The sequence below is a fragment of the Ursus arctos genome, unplaced genomic scaffold (assembly GCF_023065955.2).
Source record: "Ursus arctos isolate Adak ecotype North America unplaced genomic scaffold, UrsArc2.0 scaffold_19, whole genome shotgun sequence".
Classification (NCBI taxonomy): Eukaryota; Metazoa; Chordata; class Mammalia; order Carnivora; family Ursidae; genus Ursus; species Ursus arctos.
The window spans coordinates 28,722,625-28,738,572 of NW_026622863.1; the positions used below are offsets into that span (position 1 = coordinate 28,722,625).

Genomic DNA, 15,948 nt, shown 5'->3' on the forward strand with positions numbered 1-15,948 from the left:
CTTACTCCAAGGCAGGGGTTCAGCACCTTGGGTAGGGGGTTGTGCCCCCCATTCCCCAGCAGGCAAATGATCCCAGGATGACTCAGTCCTGCAGAGACAGGCTCTGGGGGCCTCACGACTAGCAGTTCACAGCAGAAGCAACAGCTGGGGTGCTTGAGCAGTTGCCAGCACCCCGAGAGGATCCTTGAGGGCTGACCAGGGCCCCAGGGAGACAATGGTTACTGTTGTTCCTGGCACTGGGAGGGAAGGGAGTTTGGACCCGGCCACAGAGTAAATCTGGGCAGAGACAAGCTCCATACTCAGGTCTCTGGATACCCAGGCCTCTGTCCCCTGGGCCTTGCCATGTCTAGAAGGCCGAGGCCTGGAAGGTGGCCCCTTCTCCCCACCCCCACCCAGGGTAACCAGGGACCTCTCCAACAGAGGGACTCCTGGCCCAGGAGAGCGCAGTGAGCCTTTGCAGGCACTTTGTGGGCACCTTGTGATAATCCTACATTAGCATTGTGCTTTTGTCACCTTTGATGGACTGATATTGATACATTCTCATTAGCTAATGTTCACACTCTCTTCAGACTGCCTTAGTTTTCCCCTTACTGTCCTTGTCCTTTTTTGTTCCAAGATCCCATGGAGAATCCCACATTACATTTAGCTGTCATGTCTCCTTAGGCTCTGCTGGGCTGTGACCACTTCTCAGACTTTCCCTGCTTTTGATGACCCTGACAGTTTTGATGAGTACTGGTCAGGGATTTTGTGGAATGTGCCTCAACTGGGATTTGCCTGGTGTTTTTCTCATGGTTAGACTAGGGTTATGGATGTTTAGGAAGACCTCCAAGGTAAAATGTCATTCTCACCACATCATACCAAGGATAGATGCTGTCAACAGGACAACTTATTACTGTTATATTGACCTTGATCACATGGCTGATAACAGTGTCTGTCAGGTTTTCTCTCTGTTTTCTATTCTTTACTCTTTGGAAGGAATGAGGACTTATGCTCCATCTCCTGAGAGCAGAATATCTACATAAAGACATTTGGAATTCTGTGGGAAATTTCTCTCTTCTTCATTTATTTATATCGGTATGAATTTATGGATATTCATTTTATGCCTTGGAATACAATCTAACACCACTTCACTTCCTTGCATGTATTGACCTTGCTTTGCAGTAGGCAGTTCTTTCAGGTGGTACATCAGATTTTTTCAAGAGAATCTAGAAATCCAGATTGTTTTTATAAAATCGCTGGCTTTTGAAACGTTGACTGAGTGAGCCGAACCAAATGCTTCCACGGGCCAACCCCAAGCAGCTCTTGGCTCCAGAGTCAGATTACCTGGTCTGAGTCCTTCTCTGCTTCTTGCACCTGGATCATCTTGTGCATGTGCACAAGTTAATCTGTCTGGGGCTTTGTTTCCTCATCTGTGAAATGGGAGGATAATACTTCCTGGGTGATTGAAAGGATTCGATTGAATGACTCAGGGAAGGTTCGGGGCCCTGGACCTGGCACAGAACCCGTGCTTTGTAAACAGCAGGGACCATCACTGCCACACACGAGCCAGGCATTTAGGTTAAGCAGCTCCCTACGGAGAGCAAGATCTGAGCTTCTTTGAAGGAGACCTAGAAGGAGATTTTAGGGTTGGGGGTGGCCAATGGGATCCTGTGAGCTCTGGAGTGGATGAGAACAGGAACTACCACTCCAAGCCTGGTTTTCAACTTAAGAGTTGAGCTCTACTACTCTGTAGTAACCCCTCATTGACGGGTGGGGGAGGACCCAGACTAGAGGCCCTGTCTTACTCTAAAGCGTGAATGACTGCCTCTCCCAGGGACGCAAGTCAGACTGGCACAGAAAGAGATGCTCAGCTTGGTGAAGTGGATGGGGAACCCACTGACCCACCAGGCGAGACCTTGGGGTTCAGTTTTGGCATCACTTCAGACTTATCCTCTGACCTTACAACAAGTCCAGGTTCCAGTATCCTTGAGGGTAATCCCACAGTCTCATCGAGGGTGGGCCCTAGGGGCTAGGGCAGGGCACTTCCTTGTCTCTCCCCCATTCACAGAACCTTCGGTATGCTCTGCGTGGGAAGCACCTGGTTAGGAGAGGGGGTCATGTTCAGGTCATCAGGCAACTGCGTACAGAGGCAGACCATCATGCCCTAGACAAGGCAGCTTCAGTACCTGGTGGCAGGAGGGAGATAGATGTATTAGTTTCTTATTGACACTGTAACAAATTCCTACACATTTCATGGTTTACAACAATATGAACTTATTATCCTACAGTTTTGGAGGCCAGAAGTCCAAAATGGGCTGTCAGGGCTACATTCTTCTGGAGGCTCTAGGGGATGATAGATTCCCTTGCCTTTTTCAGCTTCTAGAGACTTCCTGCATCCCTTGGCTTGGGCCCCGCATCACTCTGACCTCTGCTTCTGTCATCCCACCTTCTCTGACTCCAGCCCTCCTGAGTCCCTCTTATAAGAACCTTGTGACTACCATGGGTCCATTCAGGTAGCCCAGGGCAACCTTTCCATCTCCAGATCCTTAATTTAATCAGAGCTGCAGAGCTCGTTTTGCCTTGTAATGTAATCTAATCGTAGATTCCAGGGGTTCAGATGTGTACGGAAGGACCCCTGGCCCCCCAAACTGCTCTGGGCCCCATGGCCTGAATACTGGTGATGGCTGAGTTTGGCCAGGGCAGGAATCCTCTTACTCAGCTCAAGTGGCATCACTTGCTGTTTGTGGGAATAACTTTCATAAATAATGTATGGCTCCCGCATACCATCTGGCAAGACAAGGCAAAAAACCCCAACAGGCAGGGACGCTTTGACCCTGAAATTCCAGGAATTCATCTTTAAAAATGCACTCATGAGTAGCCAAAGCTATACATGTCAAGGCCGTCGCTTGCAGCTCTCCTTATTAGCAGGAAAACGTGGGAACAACTTACATATTCAATAACGGGCTCCACTTAAACAAATCGTGGAATATTTACATGATAGAATCCCATCCTGGGCGTCACCACCAATGACAGAGTGACATGGAAATATGTTCACAATCTACTGTTAAGTGAAGAAAAATAGGCTTTGAAATAAGTATGGCCAGATCCTATTTTCATAAAAATTATTGTATTTATATTTATGTCACATATTTGCATTGGGAAAAATGTGGAAGGATAGATAGCACAGTATCAGCTGTGGTTATCTTGGGGTGCGGGCGAGATTTTGTTCACCATGTGTAATATTTAGAGAGGGCCTATTGGGAGGGCGGACTATGCTGGTTAGTAAGTAGGGTTTTATCTGTCTTCGTGGATTAGAATTTCACAGGAGACTGTTTTTGGAGGAGAGAATGGGGTTTTGGTATAACTAAAATTATTTTCTCTATTTTCCAATGTTTTTCAAATGGACATCATTACTTGTGCATTTTTTAACAGTATACACTTTTTTAAAATGGTGGTAAGACATACATAACATGAAGCTTATCTTTTAACTGTTGGGTTTTTTTTAAGTTTATCTATTTAAGTAATCTCTACACCCAACGTGGGGCTCGGACTCACGACCGACCCTGAGATCAAGAGCCACACTCTTTTCCGACTGAGCCAGCCAGGTGCCCCCCATTTTAACTATTGTTAAGTGTACAGTTCAGTGGCGTGAAGTTCATGCAGTGTTGTACAACCATCACTGTTATCCCTGTCTAGAACTTTCTCATCATCCCAAACAGAAACTATGTCTCCATTAAACCATAGCTCCCCTTCTCCTCCTTCCCCAGCCGCTGGCAACCACCATTCTACCTTCTGTCTCTGAGAGTTTGCCTGTTCTCGGGTAATTTTTTTTTAAAGAACAGTGTGTGCGGGGGAAAATGTAATTACCGAGTCCTAGGAAATGCAAGCCACCGTGGATGGGTTCCCACACACATGCTGGGGCCTGACACGCAGGAGATGCAAGCAAACAGCCAGCAGAGTAAGGCCTTGCAGCCAGTCCCACACGGATCCTGCCGCCTAGTAGCTGCCCCCCTTCCCCGCCCCCAGCAGGCAGGAGGCAGAGGGGAAGGGACTTGCCAAGGGCTCCCAGAACGGGACAGCTGAGCTGGGCGGAACCACAGGCTCCCACCTCGGCTAGCTCCGAGGGCCCTGGCTGCTGGCCTCCTGGTCTTCTAGGATGTTTGTAAACACCCAGAGACCAGAGCCCCTTCCAGGAACAGGCCTGTGTTCTCAGTGACCGAGACAAGTGGAATTTCACTGTCCACTGGAAACAATCCCCAGGGCATTGTGTTTCTGAACCCAGGGATGAAGCCGCTCGCCTGAATAGTATACATTCTCTAAATTAGTAAAGAGCCCGAAAGAGCTATTGCCACACTGAGGTCACCAGTGTGAGTCCCCAGAGCAGCGGGTTTGGTTCTCAGAGAGGCAGGGATGCCTGCCGTCCCCCTCCCCCATCAGCTGCTCTGCTGCCTAGAGGCCAAGGGTCTGCCCCAGGGGCGCTGGGAAAGTCTCTCTGTTCCCCGGGACTGAGACTTGCCCTGTGGAAACAGGAAGGGACTCACGGGTAGGGAGTGAGATCTGCCCTTTGGCAAGAACCCCGCCTCCCTGCCACCTTTGGCCTCCAGGGGCAGAGCAGGACAGGGCCTGGGTTCTGGTCCTGCCTTGTGAGCTTCAGCATGGTATTTATACTCAAAGCATGTTTTCATCCCCTCTGTCAAATGGGGCTTAATAAAGCAGCAAACCAGCCCCCAGCTCCAGGGAGCCCCCTCCCTATTTCATTCTTTGTGGAAGCCACACTCCCCCACCTCCCCTGCCGAGAATTGTGCGGTACTGTGGCCCTGGCTCCCACAGTCCTGGAAGGACTGGGATCTATGGCATATAAGGGCCGCTGTGGCACCCAACGCGGAAGCAGCCGTTAAATGCTGCTGTCAGAATCGCTGACTTGTCTCTCCACTCACCAGCTTGCCTTTCCGGGCGCACAGCCTTCTACGTCTCCTGCTCCCCTGCGGCAGGAGCGGCCCCGCCCGTCCTGATGGGGCTGAGAGGAAGGGAGGCTAATACAGATGCTGGAGGCTGGCCCAAGTTTTGGCCTCGAGGGTAACCCCTGGCAAGTTCTTTACACAAGGCCCTTGGGCTCAGCATTTGATGGGAGCAATGTCTGGCAGAAGGTTCTAGAAATACAAGGCTGCATATCACCCGGATGACAGACCTTCTGCGTTGGACGAAGTGATGCTTACTGAGAGGCATTCCTCCAATGCCAGGCTAAGACCTGGAGACAGGGCGACAGACCCAGATGAAGTGGAATTGGGCTCCGCCCTCCTGGCCTGCCTGCAGTGGCAGGGGCTTCCTGAAGGAGGCAGCGCTCAAACAGGAGCTTGTAGGATGAGTAAGAGTTCAGGGGGCCTGTGTGGGCAGCAAAGCCAGTGTGGAGAAGGGCTCCCCTCCAGGGTCCAGCAGCCTGAGACCCACCTATTCCTGGGGAGAGACAAACCAAGGTTTCTGAAAACAGACCCTCAGTGGGGAGGCCTGCATTCAAACCCCGGCTCTGCCATGCTCTAATGCCCCACCTGGGCCAGTCACCCCTCTGGAGATCTCAGTGTCTTCTTCTGGGCAATGGGGCAATTGCATAGGGGGCTCAGAGAGGGTGTTGGGGACACATGGGTCCACCCATTTGGGGAAGTCCACTTCTGTTTCCTTAGAGGGCTGTGTCTTCCTCCCTTGTTTAACGATCTCTCGATCTCTCAGGGTATTGTAAGGCATCAGGCCCAGACTCCTGCTGGGCCCCTGCATCCTGATGGAAACCCGGGGCAGTGGGGGTGGGGGGGTAATGGGGGGGTCCTGGGTGATAGCCACCTATGCAAAAATATTGTGTACCTGATCTGTGCAAGACATCATAGCGGTTGTCATTTCCTAGAAGCAGAGCCTGAGACAGGGATTCTTTGAAAGTAGCTTCTTGAGAAAACGGGAAGGTCCCACTTCAGCCTGGCCCCCGGGGAGCTCTGGAGTGACTTGCACCTCAGAACTGGCCCCACCTCGGGTAGGGGGCCAGCCCGTTAGGCTCCTGGTCAGCTACACACTGACCACTGCCTGGCGCGGTGTGGGGAGTAATTCGGGCCATGAGGTCCCATTTTGCCCGTTAGGCTCCTGGTCAGCTACACACTGACCACTGCCTGGCGCGGTGTGGGGAGTAATTCGGGCCATGAGGTCCCATTTTGCCAAGGATACTTTTCCAAAGACACAGCCACTTCTGCCCGCAGCTGGGGGTCTGGGCCGTTCCACAGAGGACAATGGGTCAACCAGTCTGCAGTCCTACAGGTTCTTTTGTCCTTAAGGAGCCACTAGCTATTGACTTTCCTGTCCTCACCAGCCCGGGCATATTCCGGGAGTTGCTTGCAGAAAGGCCTGAAGTATAAGAAACAGGTGGGGATAGGATTTCCAGGCAACCCTTCCGGTTGTTCTCTCCCCTCACATCCCAGCAGCACCCCACACAGTGTCCCCTTTAGCGTCCCTGGACACTCTGGGGAGGGAAAGGCTCAGCCCCAAACCATGCCCTGACAGGAAGGAGCCCCCAGGAAGAGGAAGGGGCTGCGTCAAAGCACCATGGAGTTGGGGCTAGGACCCAGGTTTGCTGACTTCTAGTTCTTTCCCTGCCAGGGAGAAAGCCCATGTAAGGAGGAGCAGAGTCTCCCTTTTGTGAGGATGAGAGGGGAAAGCTCTCCTAGTGAGCTGAAGCAGGACCTCTTCTTACTCTCTGGCCTCTGGGCACACTGCGTTAGGCTGCTGAATATCCCAGGCCACAGTGACACTAGGGAACAAGGACACAGCAACCCCTGGGCCAGCCGGCAGCCTGAGGGAGACTCATTGCCATGACTCAGCTTGGAAAGAGGCCAGGACAGCTGCCAGAGAGCTCTGTGCATTGTGGGGTATTGTTCTTGCTGCCAGCATCTCAGGCTCTTGAAAGCACTGTGCCTTTGGGTTGATTTAATTTAACTTAATTAATTTGAGAGAGAGAGTGCAGGGTGAGGGGCAGAGGAAGAGGGAGAGAGAGAATCTCAAGCAGACTCCCTGTGGAGCAGGGAGCCCGACTCGGGGCTGGATTCTATGTCTCTGAGATCAGGACCTGAGCCAAAACCAAGAGTGAGATGCCCAAAGGACTGAACCACCCAGGCAACCCTTGGGTTGGTTTTAAATGGTTTAGCCATCTCCAAGGAAGGAGCTTTCAGCACCCCTGAGGCCTGGGGTAGCCTAAGCCCAGCTCATCCTGGGGGGCCTGGGGTCTTCTGCAGTTGGCAGCAAACCAGTTTGCCATCTGCATGCACAGAAGCCCAGGCCAGCTCCGGCTTTCCTGGTGCCCCAGCCTCACTGGCTCCCTCTTGTCCAAGGACGCACTGAACAAGGCAGTTGCCACAGGCCCAGTCTGTGCCGCATCGGAAATGTTGAGGCACCCCCATCTTACAGAGAGCAAAAGTGAGGCTGCCAGAAGTGAGCCCAGCCAAAATTAAAAAAGAAACAATGGTGCCAGAACTGATGCTTGGGGCCCGGTCCCAGGTCAGAGTCAAGGTGGTAGACCTGGAGAACACACAAGGGTGCTGAGAAGAGAAAGGGGGCCAGCAAGCCATTGAAAGGAGGGGGAGGGGCACCTGGCTGGCTCTCTCGGTAGAGCACCGGACTCTTGATCTTGGGTTTGTGTGTTCGAGCCCCACTTTGGGTAGAGATTACTTAAAAATAAAATATATAAAAAAAAAAAAAAAAGGAGAGGAAGCCTTAGTTTGGGAAGATAAAGACAGAGAGGGAGTGAGATTGGAGGCCAAGCAGCTGGGAGTAATAGTTTAAGGCAAATTTGGACTTGTTCACCAGACCTCAGAACTGCTGGGCAAGTGTGAAAGAAGGGTAGTGAAGCCCCACCTCTTATTTTTTTTTAATTAAAAAAAATTTTTTTTAAGCAAGCTCTACACCCAACATGGGACTTTTTTTTTTTTTTTTTTTAAGGTTTTATTTATTTATTTTACAGAGAGAGAGACAGCCAGCGAGAGAGGGAACACAAGCAGGGGGAGTGGGAGAGGAAGGAGCAGGCTCCCAGCGGAGGAGCCTGATGCGCGGCTGGATCCCAGAACCCTGGGATCACGCCCTGAGCCAAAGGCAGACGCTTAATGACTGAGCCACCCAGGAGCCCCAAACTCTACACCCAACATGGGACTTGAAATCCTGACCCTGAGATCCGGAGGCACACGTTCTACTGACTGAGCCATCCAGGCACCCCTTGAAGGCCCATTTCTTAACTGCACAAAAGTCATCTGCCCTGAAAGGTAAGGCTAACTGGATTCAAAAAATGTTTAGAGCAACTCACAGATGAACATGCCACAAAACTAGGTTTGTGATGAATCAGGTTCTGGGACATAGTCCTGCTGCCTTTGGCGGGTTCTGCAGAGAAGCAGAAGCAGTAGGAGACAGGCTGCCAAGTCCCATGGTCAGCCGGCCGTGGGCTGCAGACCCCGTGTGGGAGCTGACGGTGTATGTCCAGCCTAAGTCCGGAGGCTCCCAGAGCCAGGAGCACTGATGGGTGGGAGAAGGATGTCTGTCTGAGCCCAAGGATAGAGCAAAGTTCCCTTCCCCCACCTTTTGTTCTATCCAGGCCCTCAATGGATTGGATGATGTCCACCCACACTGGTGACAAGGATCTTTACTCAGTCTACCTATTCAAATGCTAACCTCTTCCAGAAAAACCCTTACAGACACGTTCTACCAGCAATCTTGGCATCTCTTAGCCCAGTCAAGGTGACATATAAAATTAACCATCGTGCCTGCCTTGTTCAAATGCTCCTTCCAGAGACAGAGCTGGGCTGGGCTGGTACCAAAGAAGGTTTGGCACTTAGGCAGGATCTGGTCCGGTCTTCTCCATGGATGGCCATTCTCCTCCTAATTCCAGCCACATCTCACCCAAAGCACTGGGCTCCATGCTCAGAGACAGGCAAGCAGGGCTACTTTGCTGAATCTTGTCTTCTCAGAGGGTTCAAGTAGGAAGAGAGGCACACAACCACTTTGTTGGAGAGAGGGAGACCTTTCTGGGAGGTAACTGGGCATTATATTTCAAGGCCTTGACGATGTGTGCCTTCCCTGATATGACACCTCCACTTGTAGAAGTGATCTAGAAATAACCAGTGATGCAGATCAAAATCTAAGGAGAAGGCAGTTCATCGAGGCATTATTTATAACAACAGAAAGTGGGTAACCTCAGTGACCAACAGTGGAAGGCAATATAATAAATTATGGTACAACCACGTAATGGCATATTCTACAGCTGTTAAAATTATTTTCTCAAAGAATGTTTGAGGGGTGCCTGGGTGGCTCAGTCGGTTGAGCGCCTGCCTTTGGCTCAGGTCATGACCCCAGGGTCCTGAGATCGAGCCCCACCTCAGGCTCCCGGCTCAGAGGGGGGGAGCCTGCTTCTCCCTCTCTCTGCCCCTCCCCCCTCCTGTCCTTTCTCTCGATCTCTCTCTGGTACATAAATCTTTAAAAATAAATAAAGAAATAGCCATACGTGGTCAGCAGCTTCTGTGTTGAGCTGCACAAATACAAGTATAATTCCAACTGCCTTAAGAAAATTCCGTAAAAACACAGGGAAAAGCCTGAAAGAATCCCGAAATGTAGCAGTTTTCTCTGTTAGTAAGCTGATAAGAGATTTAAATTCTGTTTGATTTTTCTGCTTCCACATTTTCCAACAATGAACAGTTTCCTTCTCTAACGAGAGGAAGGGAGAAGACAGAAGAGAAGCCTGGAGCAGGCAAAGCCCGCCTTGGCAGCAAGGCCCCGGCGCGGGCTGGGCTGGCGGGAGCTGAGGAATCTGCCTCGCACGGGGCTTGTTTTGACAAGAGTGTTGTGCCTCTGGTGGCTTGGGGCTTCTCCAAGCTGCAGGGCAACCTAGCTGACACACTACAAACTCCGTGTAGCGGGTGTGAGCACGTGTGCGTGTGCACACGTGGGGCCGCCATCTGTTGCCAACCTGGCAGCTCGGTGTTGCCTCTTCGGCTGTGTTTGCTGGGACTTGGGTGGATTTTGTCGTCTGAATTTCTTGCTTGCTTCCCCGGGCCTTACTTCAGCTGCTTTTCCCACTGACTGCTAACTTGAAGGGCCTTCCTGCTAAGCTCTCTACTGGGCCTGCAAAGACTTTCAAAGTAGGAGAAAGTTCCTGCAGGTGGGTCTCCGCAGACAGCAGGGAAGGAACCCGGGTGTACTCATTACGGTTTGCTGATGCGTCAGGAATTTAGGAGTTTGAATTATTTGAAGTGGCAAGAATAAAGGAAGATGGAATGTTCCTAAGTACATAGCTGGAGGCTTTTTCATTTTTAATAAGCAGGGAGGCGATGGGCAGTAGTTCTCAGACTTCAGAGTGTGTCAGCATCACCTAGCTGCTTGTGAGAAATGAGATTCCTAGCATTCACTGTCCCCCCACCTCCGGGATTATTTAATCCTTCCCCTTTGCTTTACAGATACAGAAATGGGGGGAAGGGGAGGCAAGGGGCCAAGCCACATGCCCAAGCAGGTCAGTCTGCAGTGAGGGTGTCTCACTAGACCACGCTGCCTCTCGGTCACCTGTGGCAGATGTTTGGTGTTAAGGGAATACGCAAAAGTGGGATCCAACAAATTCTCTGATACCACCCGGAAGTCCAGCAATTCAATTCTGTCACCAAGTACCCAGAGTCAGTGCAGACCCCCAACAGCTGAGAGGCCAGTCCCACAAGACTGCCCCCACTTCACACGCCAGCCGCAAATGGGGTGCTCGGACTGCCCACACTTCTGCTCAGTCCATGACCACCCCCAACAGCTTTGGTAATTTGCTAGAACTCATGGACCCAGGAAAGTGCTCTACTTACGATTACTGTTTGTTATAAAGGATACAAATGAACAGCCAGATGAGGATGGGTCCAGAAGGGTACCCGTGCAAGTCTCTGTGCCTGTGGAATTGGGGTGTGCTACCCTTCTGGCACGTGGATGTGCTCCCCAACTCAGAAGCTCCCCAAACTTTGTTGGTGAGGAGTTTTTATCAAGATCTCATTACACAGGCACAGTTGATGAAATCATTGGCCTGACTGGACTCCATCTCCACCCTCTCCTCCCTCCCAAGGTCCAGGGATGGGACTGAAAGTTTAAACCCTCTAGCTACAGGGGCAGTGTTGCTGGTGACCAGGCCCCATCCTGAAGCGCACAAATCCCAAGGGTTTTAGGAACCCAGAACTGCACAAAAATAAACAAAAACAAAAAAATTTATACCACATAGGCTATTTGCAGTTTTGTGGAAAATGCCACTTGCATTGCAAAGATAAAAGAGGCCTCTGCAACGATTTCCAGCTCCAGTTGTCTGCAGCAGTCTCGCGGGCACACACAGGTCACACCAGACACCGTTCGTGCAGGAGGGCTGGGGGGCGGGTGATTGGGAATGGGCAGGATCCCCTCCCTGTGTCTTGGACCCCAACCTCAAATTCAAAGGTCCCATAATGGAGCTCAGTGCCAGAGTGTAACAGAACTGTGGGGTCTGGCTTGAGACAACAGTAAAGACGGGGCAATCTTGAGGAGGCGACCGGGACACAGAGGGTCGACCCTGCCCCAGATGGCGTTCTCTGGGCCCCAGAGAGCTTCCAGACTTAAAAATGTCAGTCCCGGTGCCTCAAATACAGATGGGCTTAGGTTATAATGCAAAGATGTTAGGGTGGAAGAGGGAAGGCCGAAGAGAGCAGAGCAGCTGGCAGCAACCCTCCACACCCTGAGGACTCTGGCCACCGCTCGCTCTGAGGGCACCCACAGTAGCCCCATGTCACACTGTGGCCCAAGAGCCCTGGGGTCAGCTCGGGCCGCTAGGCATAGTTTGAAGATGGGCAGCTCCATAACTTCCACTAGAAAACCCACACGTTGTAATTCATCTTGGTGTCTTCAAATTTGAAGCTCGTTTATTTGGGTCAGGGACCATTTATTCGCACCTAACAAGTCGAGGCTTGCCACAGCATCTTTCCAACATATGTCCTGTTTGTGTCCTGTCCCTGTGCATCTGTCAAGGCCATGTGGGCAAGGGCAAGGCTGACTCAGCGGTGCTGGAACCACTGGCTGTGCTGGGAGGAGGCACCTGGCCTAGCACAGACCCCTCAGCTTCCCAGCCACTCAACCTGCTTTTCAGAGAAAGGGAAGTTGGGGGGCACCTGGTAGTTTACCTGAGCGAGTCCCTCATCTCCTGGTGAAATGTTCCAGGAGCCGTTTGGGAAGATCATTCTGGAATGCCTGCTAGCTCAGGATGGGATGCAGTGAAGGCTCCCTGAGACCCAGCAAGCTCATCACCATGGCAACCCTGCGCTGCCCATCCCTTGAACATCTCTCTGTAAGACAGACAGGGGAAGTCTAAATGTGAGCTTGTCTTTCTTTTTAAAAAAATTATCTTGAAATACTTTAGAAAATAAAAGCATAATGAATCATGTAAGAAATATCTGTGTCCTCACTTTCCACTTTAAGATATAAAACCACATCTGTAAACGAAGCTCCTTTCTCTGATCATAGAACCTTCCCTATCCCATGAGAGGTTACTGTTATGCTGAGTTGTGTCTATCACCCATTCATTATATATAATCATACACCCTTCCTATATTCTGAACCAAGGTATAATATCTTTTGCAAGTTAAAACATTTTTTCTGAGGTGAGTCTCATAACATAAAACCTACCACCTTCAAGTGTAAAATGCAGTGGCATTTAGCGCATTTGGTGTTGGCCAACCATCACCTCCGTGTTCATGTTTTCGAACTTGTGTAACTGGGATCATACGTTAGGACTTTCGCTGCTTGCTTTATGCATCAACGCTGCTTACGAGGCTCATCAGTGCTGATGCACGCAGCCCTCCTCATCCAGCTCGCCGCTGTCCCGTATGGCACTGTGGGACTACCTCACAATCGGTCCTCTCTCCTGATGGGTACTGGGTGGATTCCAGGTTTTTATGATCACCAATAAGCCTGCCTCCTTGTGCTGCTTCTCCAGGATGTCAGCCCAGGAGTAAAGTTGCTGTGTCATGGGCCGAGAGCAGTTCCAGATTACACATCACCAAGGTGTTCCTCAAAGTTCTAATTTATATTCACGTAAGCCTGGTTGTCTTGGGGAGCTGGGGGCCAGGTGCACAATTTAATTATAGTAACCTAACACTTGGATAGTGTGCCTCATTTAATAAAACGCAGTGAGGCAGGCGGAGCAGGATTGCTAACCATTCTCAGCAACCTTCTGAACAAGGTATCTGAGACTCGGAGGGACTCCAACTGGATCACAGCGGTGTTAGGATTGAAGGTTAGAGGCAAGACCACCCGTGCATCAGACTAGGATGGTGCTCTCCTTAGGCAATGTTAATTTCTCCCCCGCCCCCTCCCCACCCCCTTGTACCTTACTTAAGCATGGGTCACAGTTTACCCCATCAGCTTTCTGAGGTGACAACACAATGAACACTGGCTGGCAGACCATGAAGAGGAGACCCTGAATGAGGGTCTCTGTGGTTTGGGTCATTCCAGGCTGCAGGGAAGCAGGGCAGAAACTTCTGGACTTGCACATTCCATTTTCCTTGCGGTGGTCGACGTGCCTGTGCACAAAGATCACGTCTGATAGTATTTTGGGATCTAAGTTGCCCTAGGACGGCATGAAAAAAAGAAAAGGCTTTACAGCAAAGTCGAGGGAGGAATTGTGAACACACCCAGGGAAGGAGGTACGCTGGGAGAGGCATTTATGAGACCTCAACTCTCCAAGGAACTATCAACCGGGCTCCTGGTCCCTCCTCCCTGCACTCCCTGAAACCAGGTGGCATCCCAAAAGAGGGCGACCCTGTGCACCTTGCTTAGCACAGAAACTTGCTTCTGGAGCAGAGCTTATGCCTGTCTAAACAAGGCCTGGGGGTGTCTCGAGGAGGCACTGCACGCTGCAGAGAACAGCTGGGCTGCTGCCCCAGGGTGCGGACAGAGTTGGAAGCCAAAGGCGTGGGCCCACACCTCTGGTGTCCTTCTGCCACAAAATTTTGGCACTGGGAGCGCCAGCTGCCACTCTTCAACTGCAAGCATCTCCCCACCTTTGGTTCTTCTGTCCCCCCGCACTCATGTCTGTGCATCGGGATCCAGAAGGGGGTGAAAGGCAGTTTAGTTTTGCCTTCCCCGCCCCCATCCGACCCTCCAGTCACAAGATATAGGTGTGATCCCTGGTGGTTTCGCAGTCTGACCTCAGGCAAGTTTCCTCTTGTGAAAAATGAGGAGGATCTGACAGATGGCCCTCGAGGAAGCAGCTGGCTGTGGGACCTCTCCACCACTTGCCTGCCAGGGCTCCCATCCCAGGTCCTCTGCATCGGCTCCCACAGTGCACAGCTCACTCAAGATTTAGTTCACCATGCTGTCCCTTCTTCCCTAGAGACCTTATGCTGAGCTCCTAATTAGAGCACCGTGTTCCTCAGGAAATAGGTGAGCAGAATCACATCAAGGAAGCTTGTTTTATTCTTCGACCTTATGCTGTTTGGGGGCAGTTTTTTCAGCATTGGGAAGATATCAGATGCCCTGAAAATCCGACACACCCATCTGGGACAAGGGGAAGACAAAGACTGATTGCAAAGCAGGGGCAGGGAACAACTTTCAGGGATTCTCTGCCCATGGCCCAGCCAGGTGTCCTTGGGCATCCCACTGTCACTCACGCCAGGCCATGGCCCCAAGGCCCACGATACCCTGCCCAATTGCCTCTTATGCTGACTCAGTTTCTCCACTTCCCCACTCCAGGATAAAGGGAAATCATCTCCTCTGGAGTTGGGCTGAAGAGTTTTCACTTAATGTGGATATGAAGAGCTAGATAAACTACTATCCACTTGTTCTTAAAAACTGTGGGCTAAATGGTGTCTGCCATGGTTCAAACAGGATGGATGGAAAAGGGGATTCTGGATTGAACATGGTAACACCTCTGTTGGCCCCACCACCCCGCCTGGCCTCCGCGGGCCCACCAGGAAAGGCCAGGGATTCCCTGAGGCAGCTCTCAGGCCTTTGAGAACGAGGTGGTAGAGGTGCGGAGAGGTGGCCACGCTGGCTGGGAAGGCAGATCCCACCAAGGGCGTGCGGGGCTTAGGCAGGAGCACAGCCAACCAAGAGGAAGGCCCGACGATGGTCACAGGAGACCTGAGGCCCACTCCACTCGGCAGCCACAGCGCCCAGCATGCTGCTCAAGGTCAGGCAGGGCTGGGAAGACTCCTGTTTCCTGGGGCCTGGTTTACGCTTACGAGAAATAGCCATTCATGCCCCAGCCCCAGCACCGGTCTTGATGGTGGGTTCCTGTCCCTGGGAACTGAGCCACAACAGTAAGCCAACAGAGGGGGCAGAGGTGTCCAGGAGAGGCGAAAACAGGCAATCTGCAAAGACTGGGCTCCAAGTTGTTAAAACCAGCACAGGATCTGGGGGGGGGGGGGGCAGCGGGGGAGCGTCCCTGCCACTACCCACTACATTCCTGGCCGCTGTCAGACCAGCAGGGTGGGGGTGGGGCTCTGGGAGGCCGCCCATCCTGTCCTGAGCAGCCGGCGCACTTCTTAGTCCTTTCCTATACACAGCTCCGTTCTGGCTCTCTGGCACAATGGGAAAAAAAAAACCAGTTCATTATTAAAAACTCAAATTCAAATAGAAGTAGAGAGAATACTGTGAAGGACCTGCTGTCTTCCTACTCAGATTCAACAATTATCAACACATGGCCAATCTCTTCTCATCTCTGAGCCCACCCACTCCTTGGTGACAATTTTAAGGACCAAACGGAGAAAATTACAAAGAATTTTGTGTTCCGGGTACCACTGTTTGGCTGACCTATCACCTATTCCTAATTCCACCCCCACCCCCCCTTTTCATGACAGGTTTTTCCAGCCTCCCCTCCAGCTGGGGGCAGTCAGATGATCCAGCAATGGCCAGTGAGACGTACATGAAAGCCAGCTTTGAAGCTGTTCTTAAAAGTCTCATTGCAGGGGC

At 51.5% G+C, this 15,948-nt stretch overlaps 1 protein-coding gene across 3 annotated transcripts in view; it reads right to left on the reverse strand.

Moving 5' to 3' along the window:
- Positions 1-13,291, reverse strand: part of BCAR1 (BCAR1 scaffold protein, Cas family member) — a 51,367-nt gene extending 38,076 nt beyond the window's left edge. The window contains exons 1-2 of one of the 3 annotated variants that reach the window (XM_048224019.2): positions 12,159-13,291; positions 1,938-2,165 (exon numbers count right to left, since the gene is read on the reverse strand). The gene's annotated coding sequence lies outside the window, so the exon portion shown is untranslated. The remainder of the gene's footprint in view (positions 1-1,937; positions 2,166-12,158) is intronic. The other 2 variants (XM_048224017.2, XM_048224018.2) reach the window with 2 other exon arrangements.
- Between the last annotated feature and the right edge of the window lie 2,657 nt (positions 13,292-15,948).